We start from the raw sequence: 15,150 nt of genomic DNA, 5'->3' as shown, positions 1-15,150 counted from the left end.
TAATAATAATAATAATAATGTTGGTTTCAATGCAACTCTTACAAAACCTTGTCGAGAACTCACTTTGCTCAGTCGAAACCACTACCTATCACGAGAGCAAGAAACCGACTGAGAACTCTGCCAAGATCTCTGAAAATCTGAGAGAGAGAGAGAGAGAGATTGTGATGTAGACTACTGCCGCGTCTGCCAAAATAGCAGCAGTTTTGTTTAAAAGAGGAAAGTTTCAGTCGGAAATATTAAAGAATGCTGAAGAACCCAGCAGGGATATTTGGCGCATCAGGTGTTAATTGGAGGTGAGATCATGATTTCAGTGTAACAGTGTGTGTGCCTGATACTTTTTTTAATTACTTACAGAACAAATACCATGCTAATGTCCTATGCAAAAACAAACAAACTTACATGTGTGTGTGATCGTGTCTTCAAAAGCAATATACTGAAACATATGCCCGGTAGCAATATGGGTGTTCTCATAATTCGTTACAATTATTTCTGACATTTACATGTTCCTTATACTACTAGAATTGGCAGCTTTTACCTTACTGTGCACAGTGTTAAGTAAAAGAATTTTACCTGCTCGAGAGACTTTGACTTATCTAGAATGGCAAAATTGTTTCCAAGGAGAGAGAAATATAGAAGTTTGTACTCGTATCTGCGTGGACACAGGTTGGCAGACGAAACGTCCCGGCTGACGAACAAAGGCAGTGCTATAAGATCACCGTCTTTATCTGCATCTTCAAAAAGAGCTTAGAAAAAACAGAAAGTAGAGGAACTCGTCTTTCTCCCCAGTTACACAAGTGTCCAATATTGCCTGCTTACCACTGGCTTTTCGAAATCCTCAACTCTGGTTCCTATGGGCGGCATAGTGCCACACGACGAAGGATGAAAGAGAGACACTTGCACACACACACACAACAAGGACACGAGGCAAGGGTCGAAGAGCACGAGATAAAAGGACGTCATTTGGGGAACGTGCTTTCAGTCGAAGGCATTGCCTGAAAGATGATGGAACACCAGTCTCGAGTGTGGCGTTTATTCCTTCTTTTTTTATGGAAAGTACGTAGATGAGGCCTCTGCCTAAAATAACTTAGAACTATGATACTATGATGTAAGTATACATGAGAGGATGACAGCAAACTGGATATGTAAATACATGCGACTCCGGTCTGATATGCGTGAAGGTGTTATCCCACGACGTAATGCCTAGGAATTCCCGTAGAAACCTGTTTGGTCTAATGAATTGCTTCTTGATATCTGGTGTGACTATTGAGCGCTTCGAGTTATGTTGTGCTATCATAAATCGTAGATACGTAAGTACATGAGAAGAGAAGTGAGCCATGCACACAGACAACTTCCAAGGTAGTGGGTTTATCGCCGTAACTGACCTCTCAACTGAAATCGAGTGTGTCCGAAAAAAGTAAGTCCACTTTTTTTTAAGAGCGAGACGATCATGACCGGTCAAAACAAACGGAAGTTCACGATTTACACATACACCCTGTCTGTGGAATAAAGTCTACTGTATACAACGAGGACGTGACACCCAAGAAACTCCAGAGTAAAGTATCATTATGTCTTCTCAGAAAAGGCACAGGATACTGAAGTGCATCAAGTTGGGAGGAAGTCTTTTTTTTAATTAAAAAAAAAAGTATGGAATGATTAAATCCCACATGAGCCTAAAGGAGCTGCTTAGAGAGGAATTAAATGTGACACGCTAGAGAGCTCATCCTATGTTGGGATGAAGGTCAGATAAATCCCACACACTGTTGGAGAAGCAGCAAAGAAATATTCGCGGCAGCATTTCCAGTATTTGGAATCTCCGTCTTGTGAATCTAAGAAGATCATTCATTGTTTGCATACGATAAAGACACCCGTTCTACAAAGAGTAGTATAAGAATAAGAATATAAGATTTAGGACAAAGGCCAAGCGCTGGGGCCTGTGAGGTCATTCATGGCAGAAAGGAAAATTGAGAGTAAAGGAGGTTTTAGAGGTGTAACGGGGGGAAAAACCTTGCAGTTGCACTATGAAACAATTTTTAGGAGGTGGTGGAAAGAAAGATGGAAGAAAGAGAATATGAACGGAGGTACAGTAAAAGAAATGAAAGGGGGTTGCAGCTAGGGGCCGAAGGGACGCTGCAAAAAACCCTAAGTAATGCCTACAATGCACCGCATGAGGTGCACTGACAACGAGTAGTATAATCTTTACCTTTGATTCGTTGTGTTGAACATGACGTGAATGGTTCCTCCACTGCACTGTATGGAATACTTATCTGACTGGTCATAGAGGTCTTATTTGTGATTCTATCCCAGTCGTCCGTTCCAGATTCTGCTTTGTATTCTCTGTACTGGTGGACCTGAGCGACACTAAAGGTGAAGTGCTGATTCAGTTGTGCCCCTGCCTAATGAAAATGACTGTGGGCATTATTACCACTTAACAGGAGATCAGGTGTAGGAACTTGGTTAAAAATCAGCTTCAGTGGTTAAATAAAAAGTAGATTTAATTTATTTCCAAGAAACGCATGTCATGCAACTATTTGTAAAGTTCTGTACTAATTACGTAGCGTATGTATCATGGTAAACAACAACAGTGTTATGCCATGAAGTTCATTCATTATTTGTGTTTGTCGAGTCATGAATAGTCTTGGACAGGGAAAGTGTTAACCAAAATTACTGTGGTGAAAATACTACCATCGTGGAACATCATGGAACCAGATATCGAATTCCCGTAAAGTCCTGTCCAAACAAAGGTACAGGGACTTGTCTATTTAACTTAAAAAAGGGGGTGGGGGGCAAAAGTGCTGTATCTGTCAAACAGAATAAGGATTTCACAGCATCAAAAGAACCAACGATTTTGAAACAGTCTAAGAGATTTCTATCTTACTCTTACCTGTAAATTGCTGCATATACCTTTCCTTTTTTAAGACTAAGTGTAAACTTTCAGATTTTTATCTTTTATAAGATAACATGGATAAATTAGATTCCTCTTTAACCAAGTGATAAGAAATTTACTGAAACTGTCACGAAGTAATGGCAGGTTTTCTTATAAAAAATGACTTTATGCTTTAAAAATTTTTTCTTAAGAAAACCGAAGGGGGGCGGGAAGGAGATGGTAAGAGAAAGACAACTTTGGTGACTTCAGTTTTGAGAGGTAAGATTTAGCATTATTCACCCCCATAAAAGATTTATCAGTGTTATATCTGCTGCCTGTTTAAGATTGGACGGTTGCTCGTGTCTTCAACAATATTTGTTCTTGATGATGATGTTGCATCTCTGCAACAGACACAAGGAAATTCATCAATGTCTCGAATAAATTGTATTTGGTCATACACTAGCCCTTGTCATTGGAGGGATGAGATCATTGTGGCATACCTTGACGTTTATACTACTGTAGTGAGTTCCCAACCCGGAAAGACAACTCTGAATTTTTGTAATTCTCTCGGCATGGGGCAGAAGGTGATGGTCTCTTTATGATTAATAATAGTCTGAAGGACGTCTGTTTCTTACACAAAAGCACAGCGTCTCTCTACGATGAACTAGACCATTTTTGTATCCAGCAAAAATGGAGCTACGTATGAGACGTGAAGACTTCAACTAAGGAATATATTTGGGAATTGACTTCCCCGGGGAAGTAGGATGTCTTGTGGACACTGGTTTGTAGTAATCGGTAGACAGACAAATAGATAGGTACTGTAAAGGTGATCTGTAAATGGAGAATAGGCATTTTACAGAAAAAAATGGAAATAAAAATATGAGAAAGGGAAAATTATGAAAAAGCGAAGACATTTTTCCAGTGATTCTCAAGTCTTTGACATGTGAGTTATAAACGTTATTTTTTTAGTCGTTGCTGTTTGCAGCCTTCTGTATAGTGGTTTAGGCTAATCAATTTTGAACCAGTTTTTATGTTCTGTAAAAGAAAATGATTGTGTAGGCTTTGTCTGTCCGTCCGCACTTTATTCTGTCCGCCCTCAGACCTTAAAAACTACTGAGGCTAGAGGGCTGCAAATTGGTATGTTGATCATCCATCCCCCAGTCATCAGGCATACCAAACTGCAGCCCTCTGGTCTCAGTAGTTTTTATTTTATTCAAGGTTGAAGTTAGCCATAATCGGGCTTCTGGCATCGATATAGGACATGCCACCACCGGCCCGTTGTTAAAGTTTCGTGGGTTGCGGCTCATACAGCATTATACGAGACCACTGGAAGATAGATCTATTTTCGATGGCCATGTACAGAAAACTTTGGCTCATTTTTTACTTTTTTTTCTAATCCTAATGATTGCCCTCACCACCTTGCAAAGGTAAGAAAGAGCCTCTGTGAAATTCCGCCTCTTAGCCTTCCTTGCGCTTTCACCTCCACAAATCTTGACTCATCTCCCGTCTTCATGGTTCTCATCCTAGTAAGAAAGGGTCTTCCAACACTCCCAGTGCCGCCCACGGGATCCCAGATGACGTCTTGACATTCTGTTCTCCCTGGTTGGTGTGAAGGACATGCCCGTCATATCCACATCCCCTTCATTATTTCATCGACTTTAAGAAGTTTCTTCATTTCTGTTATGGTATTATTTCTCATTTTATCTTGCCATCTGATTCCTAGTGTCCCTCTTAATGCTTGATTCTGAAATCAACAACAACAAAATAATTCTTTTTTGCTATGGTTTCTTTGTCGAACCACGAGTCATGTCTATAACAGTAGAGGTTCTAGTAGGTTGATTGATTGATTGTTTGTAGATTTTAGGAATACATGCCAAGCACTGGGCCAACTAAGGTCATTCAGCCCTGAAACGGAAATTGACAGTGAAAAGGTTTGAAAAGGTGTAACAGGAGGAAAACCTAGCAATTGCACTAAGAATCAATTGTTAGGAGAGGGTGGACAGTAAGATGGAACAAAGAGAAATTGAACTGGGGTAGAGTAAAAAGGAATAAAAGCAGTTGCAGATAGGGGCCTAAGGGACGCTGCAAAGAACCTAAAGGAATGCCTACATTGCACCGCATGAGGTGCACTGTGGCACTACCTCCCGACGGGGAGGTTCTACTACGATGGCGTTTAATCTGCTTTGATATGCAATTTTCGTCTATTTAATGTCTGTCCATTGTTTGATTTGCCACTTTGAGTCTTTCACTAAATTTCATCTCAAGAGAACCTTTTCCCATCTACTGTTAATTCATCTATATTATTTCTATTTTTCATAGATTCATCTTAAGCTCTCTGTTCAGCACAAAAATGTTGGAGGTCTGACATACTGACTTTTGAATATTTTACCTGACGAATCTTTAATTGTACATATACTTAATTCTCACAACTCTATACAAGGGAGGAGGATTTTTGCAATATCCCAACTCATGGGAGAGAGAGAGAGAGAGAGAGAGAGAGAGAGAGAGAGAGAGAGAGAGAGAGAGAGAGAGAACAGAAAATATATTTTTCCCCTCGAAAGTTGGTGCGTTAAGTTGCGTTCTGCTTCATTACGTATTTGATATTTGTAAAGTAATAGCTTTTTTAAGCATAAGAGGTAGATTGTATCCTGGAACGACACTAGTAGGAATTAGTTTCTTAATAATGAATTTAACTAAGTAAGCTTGGCGTTCCCTCTTCTACAACAGTGATTATATAAATTATTACTTACTTTACTTTTCATGCCTTTTCAATTGCACGAAACTGAATTTAACTAAGCCGCCTATTCAGTCTTATACGACAGTGATTAATACCCCTCTCTCTCTGGTTTCATTTGTGTAATAGAGAATTTAACTGAGTAAGTCCGACAGTCCCTCATATACAAAAGTGATTGCATAATTTCTGTCTCACTTCCACTGGAGTCTCAGTTACGCAATAGTGAATTTAACAAATTAAGCCTCGTGTTCACTTTTATAGTACAGTGATTAGTATATGTTCATACTCTCACTTTTCCTCTGTCGCTAGGACATAGATTACATACTAGGGGTATTAACTAAGCCTCCCTAGTATCAGTTTTCTCTCATTTTCGCTTGTGAAATTAGCTAAGGATGTCTTCATATTTTCACTATTATGCAACAATGGTGGATACATAATCTCAGGCGCTCTCGCTGAATTAAACAAAGTAAGTATGGCACTCCTCCTTACACAAAAGTGATCATGATGCTCTCTCACCTGCGCTCTACTTTCAGTTGCTTAATCGTAAAACTTATAAGAGGAAATATTTGGCTTAACTAAGTAAGCCAGATATTTCCTCTTACAGAATTTTTATTACTAATAAATTCCCTCTTGATTTATATAAATTCATTCTCGCTCTCTCTCTCTCTCTCACGAATTTCAGTTATGTAGTACTGGGATTTAAGAGTAATCCTGGTATTTGCTTTTATGCTAGTGATTGATATAAATTCATTCTCTCTCTCTCTCTCTCTCTCAGAAGTTTCAGTTATGTAACAGTTCAGTTTGTAAAGACTGGGTATTGAGTGACATACTGGCTGGGCGTTGACTGGTTTATTGGTAGTTCCTTACTGAGATAAATGTACATTGTTGTTGTTGTTTTAGATTTAGCTGGCCTTGTGCCAGCATGGGCTCTTGCTCCTCGAGCAGCCCGTAACTCTATGTTGATGATGAGTCTGTGAGATGGGTGGGTTGGATGAAAACTTTATTATGATGCATGAAAGTGATTTTGGTGGGGATGATTTTTGAAATGAAAAGATTTAACAGGCAAGGTTGCAACCTCTTTGAACCCTAAGGTACCCATCAGATGAGGAAATGTACAGAATCTTCGAAGATGTTATTGGCGTGTGCGAGCGGTAAGGTAACATCTACACACAGACAGGTAAAAACAGAGGTACAGATTCGGGCATCTGTGTTTGTCGGCAGACAAACATGGCGATATTGAGAGACATGATTAACATACAGTGATGAAACATATATCAGTGGAAAGGCCAGGAAATTCTACATATGGCCAATTGCATGAGATTCAAGACAGATTAATGAATACAGTGCAGTAGCATAATATATGTGAAATGGCGAGACGTTTGTCGTCTTCACAAACAGAAACATACATACAGTTTGATACATAAGATTCGGTGGAACATATGAGTACATGATTAGAATGCTTGCATGGCAATGCAAGTAGTGGTGATTGTACATAAATCAAGACAACAATGGTTAGGGAGAAACAGACGGAAATATTGTATGGTTGAAGTCACGTTCCGTTAGAGAAAGAAAACAAGATGCTCTTGCTTTGTCTTGTTCACTCCGATGGATGACGATTGACGAACGCATGAACACACACGTGTTTGGAAGAGACAGCATCGGGCTCTTACAAGTTAACTAGGTAAGTTTGGCGTTTGCTTCTATTCAAGGGTGATTAATATGAATGGTTACTCTCTCGCTGTTGTTTAAATTGCATACAGTATTAGTGCATTTAATAAAATAGGCCTACCATTCTTCATTTAAAACAGTGATAAAATAAATTAACGCTGTATCCTGTTGAAGTTTCTGTAACGTAATAGTGAATTTAACTAGTTAATTTACAGCATTAGTTTTCATAGGCGATTGTTATAATAATTTTTTTGCTGTCATAAAACACCGATGCATGTAGAGGAACACCACTCCTTAGTGGGAATATAGTTCCAGTTTCAAGTCGTGGTTACATAACAGCATAGTGAAAGGTGGTACATTGACGGTTGTCATAAAGATATGTTATAGCTCAGGCCTCAAGTTGCAATTACATCACAATTTATTGTAAGAAGTTGAAATGCTTGTAGTTTAATCCCACCATTAATGTCAACTTTTACACCGTCCTTGGAGATTTTAAGTAGGATGCACAGATTTTTCTTAAATGGGTATAATCATTCTTCTGCAGTACAGCAGTTTCGTTTTATTTTATATTAATAATCTTGTAAGAGAGGTCGAAATAATGAGCAGGAAGACAAGTAATACTGATTTATTGATGAAGCGGGCGGCTTATAAAGCGGCGTGTGGACGTCTGCATACATCGCAGAGACCGCGAATACAAAGATTTACAGGTGACCTGAGGTCAAACTATTTCTGTACAAAAACAGGACGAGTTCATACAGAAAACATAGTGATTAATAATGTCTGACGTGTTACAAAAATACTTCATTACGTATACATAAGCATGATCATTCGGAAAGACAACAAAATATATAATTTACAAATATAGTGGTAAACACGTGATTTCGCCGACCCCAGGTCGATGTGAAGGCACCGCAGAAAACAGGATGTTCATTATAGAGAATGCGTTGAGCGGGGACTTTACAATACCCCCCCCCCCAAGACGGAGGTAACGTCCTATCAAAGCAGGTACAGTATCTGCTTGGGCGGTGAAGGGGACCTTGCTTCCTGGATGTCAACGGAGAGGGTGGTCGCCTTTCTTGGCACCCTCTGGAGTGATTTGTTGGGGTGCCTTCCTGTCTGGTTTCTGGGCTTTTCCAGGACGCCCACACCTCTTTCCTGCACACGGGGGTGTCCGCGGGGGTGCCACCCCTTGCAGGAGGCTTTGGGAACCGCCTCCGACGTCCTCCTCCAGGAATGCGGGTTTGAGACAATCTACGGATATCCAGTCTTCTCACCCGTGGATGGCTACTCAGAATGCCTTCTTGTCTCTTTCCAGTACAAGGAAAGGTCCTCTGTAGGGTCTGGTTAAGGGTGGGCGCACGGCGTCATCCCTGATGAAGACGTGGGTGGCGGAGGATAGCCTGGGGGGCATGAAGGGGGACATCCTGTTGGTGAATGTCCTTTGGCAGGGGGCGAACTTTCCAATCCTTTCATGGAGCCTCTGCATCTTTATGTTGTCCCTGTCCTCTGCGACGAGTTCCCCCGGGACTACCAGGGTCTCCCCGTAGACTTTTTCCGCTGAGGAGGGGTCGCCGTTGGCTCTGGGTGCGGTTCTTAACCCGATGAGGACCCAGGGCAGCTGATATTTCCAATTCTCAGAGGAGCAACGGGCCATGAGGGACGCCTTTAGAGACCTGTGGAACCTTTCCACCATTCCGTTGGCTGCGGGGGTTGTAGGCGGTGGTGCTGTGGTGAGTGGTCCCCAACAGGCGTGCCAGGGCGGTCCACAACTCAGACAGGAAAGCGGGTCCTCTGTCTGTTGTTATGTGGTCTGGGACACCGAAGCGGCTGATCCAGCTGGAGAGGAGGGCTTCCGCACATGCACTGGAGGTGGCTTCTTCCATGGGTGTAACTTCGGGCCACCTGGTGGAGCGGTCGACGACTGTTAGGAGATATCTAGCTCCTCCTTATGGGGGAAGAGGACCCACTACGTCGACGTGGATGTGCCCGAAGTGTCTCTTTGGCTGGGGGAAACTCGCCCGCGCCGGATTCGGTGTGCCATCCTACTTTGCTGGCTTGACACTGCATGCACTGCCTTCCTCAGGCCGTCGCGTCCTTCCGTATGCCGTGCCAGACGAACTTCTCCGTTAGCAGTCTGGCTGTTGTCCTTCCGGAGGGGTGGGATAGGCCGTGGATGACGCTGAAGACCTGCCGACGTCTGGAGGCGGGCACCATGAGGCGGGGGCGTCCAGTGCTAATGTCGCTCAGTAATGTCGACCCTCCTGAGCCGAAGGGCATATCCTTCCACTTCAGCGACATGATGGCTGTACGGTAGGCGGGGGTCTCAGGTCAGCAGCCTGCTCGCGGGTGAGGTCCTTGTAGTTGACCCTGAGTTGTACCGAGTCAATCTTGATCCTCAAGACGGCGGCCTGGTATGCTGCGAAGAGTTCCCGGTCGAAGGTGCTGTAGCGGGACTCGGTGGGGCTGAGCCTCCTGCTGAAGGAGCCGATGGGCTGAGGGGTTACCCCTGATGACTTGTTCCAGGACAACTCCACAGGCGACATTGCTGGCGTCCGTCGTCAGCTGGAGAGGAGCAGTGGGGTTCTGGTGGGCCAGAGATGTTGCTTTGGCGAGGGCGGCCTTCGTCAGGAGGAAGGCCTTCTGCTGGCCGGGGCCCCACACTAAGGACTTTGGACATCTCTTGAGGACCTCCGTCAGGGGCCATGGTGTGAGTGATCCCCGGGATGAATCTTCTGTAGTAGTTGACCATCCCAACTAATTCTTTTACAGCCCTGATGGAGGTAGGGGTGGAGAACTTCTTGACGGCTTCGACGACATTGGGTGGACGCCTTCGGGGATATCTCATGGCCCAGGAATTCCACCTTTTCGACGCCGAAGGTACACTTGTCGAACCTGACGACGAGGCCATTTTCCTGCAGGCGCTGCAGGACCATCCGGATGTGCCGCAGGTGTTCTTCCCGAGATCTGGAAAAGATTAGGATATTGTCAGCGTCACAGACGCAGAAGTCCAGGTCCCCCAGGATACTGTCCATCAACCTCTGGAAGGTCGCACCCGCGTTCCTCAGGCTGAAGGTGGAGACGGCGAAGACGTAGGACCCGAAGGGCGTGACAATGGCGGTTTTGGGGATGTCCTCCAGCGCTACTGGTACCTGAAAATATGATTTTAGCATTGTGTCTGCTATTAGGCAGAAATGCCCAGTTTTCTCCTTACAGGCTTTTTTAGACAGGACCTCGCAATTTTGTCAGATCCTCTCTTTTAAAAAAGGGGGGGGTACTGTCATTGGGTCTGCTATTAGGCAGAAAGTATTTTCTTAATACAAGCCTATTCAGGTTCAATTCTATACATTATTTTCATTACATGAATTTAGAGGACCTTACTAATGTTCAGGGTAGAATTCTCCTAGTTTTCAACGTCTCTATTTAAGTCTTTAATAGCATAAGAATGATGTTTATTTCTCTGTTATTATTTCACCGGCTGACACGGGACCCCGATCCAGAAAAAGGATTTTGACAAAGGAAAAATCTATTTCTGGAGAGGGCCCCGTGTCACCCGGTGACCCACCCCTGTTTTTCATTCTCTCCCTCCCATGGTAAACATCATTCTAGTGGGGTGGGTGCTAACATGGAATGCGACTAGTGTTGCCTTGTATACAGTCCACGAGTAGTGCATGGGCTTGTATCAGCACCTCTCTCATTGGGACTTTTGACATTGGGAATCTCTATAGGATAAGGTTCCGTGTTTTTGTAGTTCACCCTTTTCCATACACGACTCCATCTAGTGGAGCTCGCTCTGGGGGTAGTAACTCCAGCATTTCATTTAGCTTTCTCTGGTATCTAGCAACGGAATTACCTAGAAATAAGTGCTGAATGGACTTTTTCACCGGGTGACACGGGTCCCTCTCCAGAAATAGATTTTTCCTTTGTCAAAATCCTTTTCTTTAGCATATTTTGGCCCCGTGGAAAGAGGCCGTCAGGTCCTGCATGTTGGGCAGAGGGTAGTGGTCGGGCTCTGTTGCAAGGTTCAGCCGCCTGTAGTCACCGCAGGGCCTCCAGGTGCCGTCCGCTTTCTGCACCATGTGAAGGGGGGATGCCCACGGGCTGGGAGCCTTCCTGCATATGCCCATCCTCTCCATCTCAGCGAAGGCCTTTTTGGCCTCCTGAAGGCGCTGCGGGGGAAGCCATTGGAACTTTGCATGTGTCGGGGGGGCCTTCGTTTTGATGTAGTGGTACATCCCGTGTTTTGCAGGAGCCCCGGGCATCTGGCGGAGCTCGGGTTTGAAGACCTCCGGGAACTCCTTCAGGAGAGAACCGTATTGGTGGGGCATGACGGAACAGATGGCGGACTCCTTGGGGCCCAGCAACAAAGGCAGGAACTGGCAGGAGTCAATTCCAGCAGCCGTTTGCGGCCGAAGTGGAAGTCCGCCCCCAGGAGTGGGGTTCTGACGTCGGCGATGATGAATTCCCTGCTGTACCTCCAGCCAAGGATGGAGATAGACAGGAGCTTGGTGCCGTAGGAGAGGATGGGCGACCCGTTCACAGCCATCAGGTAGGCAGTTGGGTCCAGCGGGCATCTGTGGTCCTCTCCTGAAGGTGGGAACACTGAACGCACAGCTACAGTGTCGACCAACATCATCCTGCCAGAGATGGTGTTGCGGACGTAGAACCCTACTGGTAAGGGGCCCCTGGGTTTTTCTGCTGTTGCTGCCGCCACCTCCATTTTTTGAAGGGAAGAAAAGGCAGGGGGCTTCGCATCTCCGGGCAGCTCTCCTGAACCTCCGGTGGTAATAGCAAAGCCCCGGTCCCTCCCTCTTCTGCTGGTGGGACGGCCTTTTCTGTTCAACGACGTTGATGGGCTCCGTGGTGGGGTCCTCCGGCAGGAGGCAGTTGGCGGAGTGTGTGGGCGTGGTCACCTGCTTGGCTGCCTTCGTGGAATCCATCAGCTGCTGCACTACCCTGATCAGGTCCTCGACCGGAAGGGTATATGCGTCCGTGATCTGTCCAAGGACCTCCGGCAGTAGCTGCCGCAGGAAGATCTCCCTTGACAGGCTGATTTCTTTGCGTCTGCCATTGCTGTCAGTCTCAGGGAGGAGGTCCTGGAGGGCATGCCACATTTCCAAGAGGTTTCCCCCTGCTGGGGGTTGAGGGCAAGGTTGAGGGTGCAGGCAGCTCTCTCAGAGACCGGCAGGGAGCAGGTCTTGACGAGAGTGGATTTTAGTTCTTGGAAGGTGGCGAGGACTGATGTCGTCAATAACCACGGGCGACCTTCCTGTATATCTTCTCCGGGAGGGCGTTGATGGCGATGTCGGCCTTTAACACCTCGTTCGTTGGGCCTGCTACCCTGAACTGCCCCTCGACCCTGTAGAACCAGGACGCTGCGTTTTCCCTGGTAAATGGCGGCAGCCTTATGTTAAAGGCCGTCTTTGGTTGGTCCGTCAGGCGGGTCATTGTGTCGGGTGCAGGTGCCGGCGTGGAGGTGCGTGCAGGAGGGGGTTGGGAATGTCCGCGTCCTACTTGTTTCACACTCTCAGTAGGGGTGTGAGGGAGTACTTGCGTCAAAACACATTGGGAGAGCGTGCCGTGTGGGTCCGCTAATGACGCTGGCAACTTGCCGATGAGGGTCGGTAAACGCCCAAACACCTTGTTAGAGCGCCGTAGTTAGTCCGTTAGGGGCATAGGTGAGGTTCATTGGGCCAAGACTTAGTCCCCGTTTGGGTCCGTTAATGGCTTCTGGGAACCACTCCGGGGGTCACCACTGTGAGAGAGGTGCAAAATAATGAGCAGGAAGCCAAGTACTGCTGATTTATTGATGAAGCAAGCCGCTTATAAAGCAGCATGCGGACGTCTGCATACATAGCAGAGACTGCGGGTACAAAGATTTACAGGTGACCTGAGGTCAAACTATTTCTATACAAAAACAGGACAAATTCATACAGAAAACATAGTGATTAATAATGTCTGACGTGTTACAAAAATACTTCGTTACATATACATAAGCATGATCATTCGGAAAGACAATAAAATATATAATTTACAAATGTGGTAAACACGTGATTTCGCTGACCCCAGGTCTATGTGAAGGCACCGCAGAAAACGGGATGTTCATTATAGAGAACGCGTTGAGCGGGGACTTCACAGTCTTCTGTATACAATGAAACTGAAATCAAAATGAAACTGGATAGATTAGTAAACTCAGGCAAGAAATGGAGTGTCAGTATTAAAAGAACTTAGTGACTGTAAAGAAAATTTTAGTTCGTGTAACTTAAGTTTTGTACAACTGAAAGAAATTTTAGATTATTTGTGTGGTGGCTGATTTTATCAGGTCATTAGACATCTTTTTTTTTACCAATACTTATATTTTTTATATATGTTTACTAATTGTATTCATATGAATAAAGTTTTGAATTTGAATTGAATTTTGTGTATTTTGTATGTTCCTGGTGTGTTTAGTGCATGTGGCAGTTCCTGTAGGACTTCTGCGTTTTCAAGTTTGTGCGTTGGTTACATGTAGGTTGGGGACTGACTGTACCTGAGTAACCCCTTCCCACATGAGCAGTGTAGATTGAGTTCCCTCCCCCTACATCATGATGAATTGCTAATAATTTTCCTTGAATGAGGTACCATGGACCTCTTGGAAAAGTGATTGGACCCTCCAGGTTCCTGTTGGACTGTCTGTCAGTCCATGAGTGAAAAGGTCTTTGTTTTAGAATCCGTAATTGACTTCCTGATTCTTGCCGAGGTCTGGATTTTGTTTGAGTTGCTGGGTCCCACTGGGTCACCCTTGTAGATAACATTATTGGCCTTTGTATTGTTTACCAGGCTATTTCCAGTATGGTCCATGTCATTAATTACACATTCCTGATTCTCTGAATCTGTGACACAGTTAAGTTAGGAGTGGAGAGTGGGGCTTTTCATAGCATACATTGGTCATGAACAAGGTATAATCCCACGCAATTCAGCTGAGTACTGTACTTGATTTTAACTGAAGATGTTGGAAAATACATTTCATCTCAGCTGTTATGGAAGGAATTAATGAAAGACATGGGTAACTCCTATAAAAGAAGACAGGAGGTCTGTTAACAGTGCCTGACCTTCAAAAAATATAGACTGAATAACCATTCTTGTGAAAGATAGGGAAAAACTCTATTGTTTGTTATTAATAGGATACCACAGTGATTCATTCCTCCTTATTATCTGCACAGTAATGCACATTCAAATTAGTTTTCAGTAATGTTTATAGAAATTATATGATGTTAGAATGAAAAAAAGATACTGTACTGTATATTGAAAAAAGGGTGAAAAGTACTAAATCGTAAACAAAATTGCCAAAACCTTTTACAGAAATGAAATTTTATCAACTTTAATTTAGTGGACTTGAAAATCTCCAGCTGCAAAACAGTGTATGGATGCTGGAAAACTTCTCTAGATTGTAATGGGTACATACAAACAACAATTATCATTATCATTTAACTTATTGCGCCAGGAGTGGAGTTAAGAGTGTACAGTATAGAGTTCTGTCCACTCTTAATTCTGTGCATTTTCTGCCCGAATTTTCATCTTGTCCAGGCTCATACAAATGGAGGCTTTTTATTTGTTGACTTTTCAGTATACTGCATTGAATGTAATTGTGTTCACTTTTCAGTGTTGCAAAAGTCTGTTAATGCAGTCAGGAAACGGGTTGGGGAGAATTGCTGAAAATTGCTTCTAAAATTACTGTATGGGCATGAAGTTAACTAAATGCAGGAAAGTGGAGGAGAAGTTAAGTATATCTTAGTTTAACCAGACCACTGAGCTGGTTAACAGCTCTCCTAGAGCTGGCCCAAAGGATTAGATTTATTTTTATAAGAACCAGCTGGTTACTTAGCAACGGGACCTACAGCTTATTGTG

General features: G+C 44.1%; 1 protein-coding gene across 1 annotated transcript in view; it reads right to left on the bottom strand.

Annotated features, from left to right (window-relative positions):
* AQP (aquaporin) overlaps window positions 1–137 on the bottom strand; it is a 32,286-nt gene extending 32,149 nt beyond the window's left edge. The window contains exon 1 of the mRNA XM_067114435.1: window positions 64–137. The gene's annotated coding sequence lies outside the window, so the exon portion shown is untranslated. The remainder of the gene's footprint in view (window positions 1–63) is intronic.
* Window positions 138–15,150: the final 15,013 nt, after the last annotated feature.

Source organism: Macrobrachium rosenbergii, chromosome 13 (assembly GCF_040412425.1).
Source record: "Macrobrachium rosenbergii isolate ZJJX-2024 chromosome 13, ASM4041242v1, whole genome shotgun sequence".
NCBI classification, from domain to species: domain Eukaryota; kingdom Metazoa; phylum Arthropoda; class Malacostraca; order Decapoda; family Palaemonidae; genus Macrobrachium; species Macrobrachium rosenbergii.
Note: the sequence above shows the minus strand (reverse complement) of the source record. Positions and strands in the feature narration are given on the sequence as shown.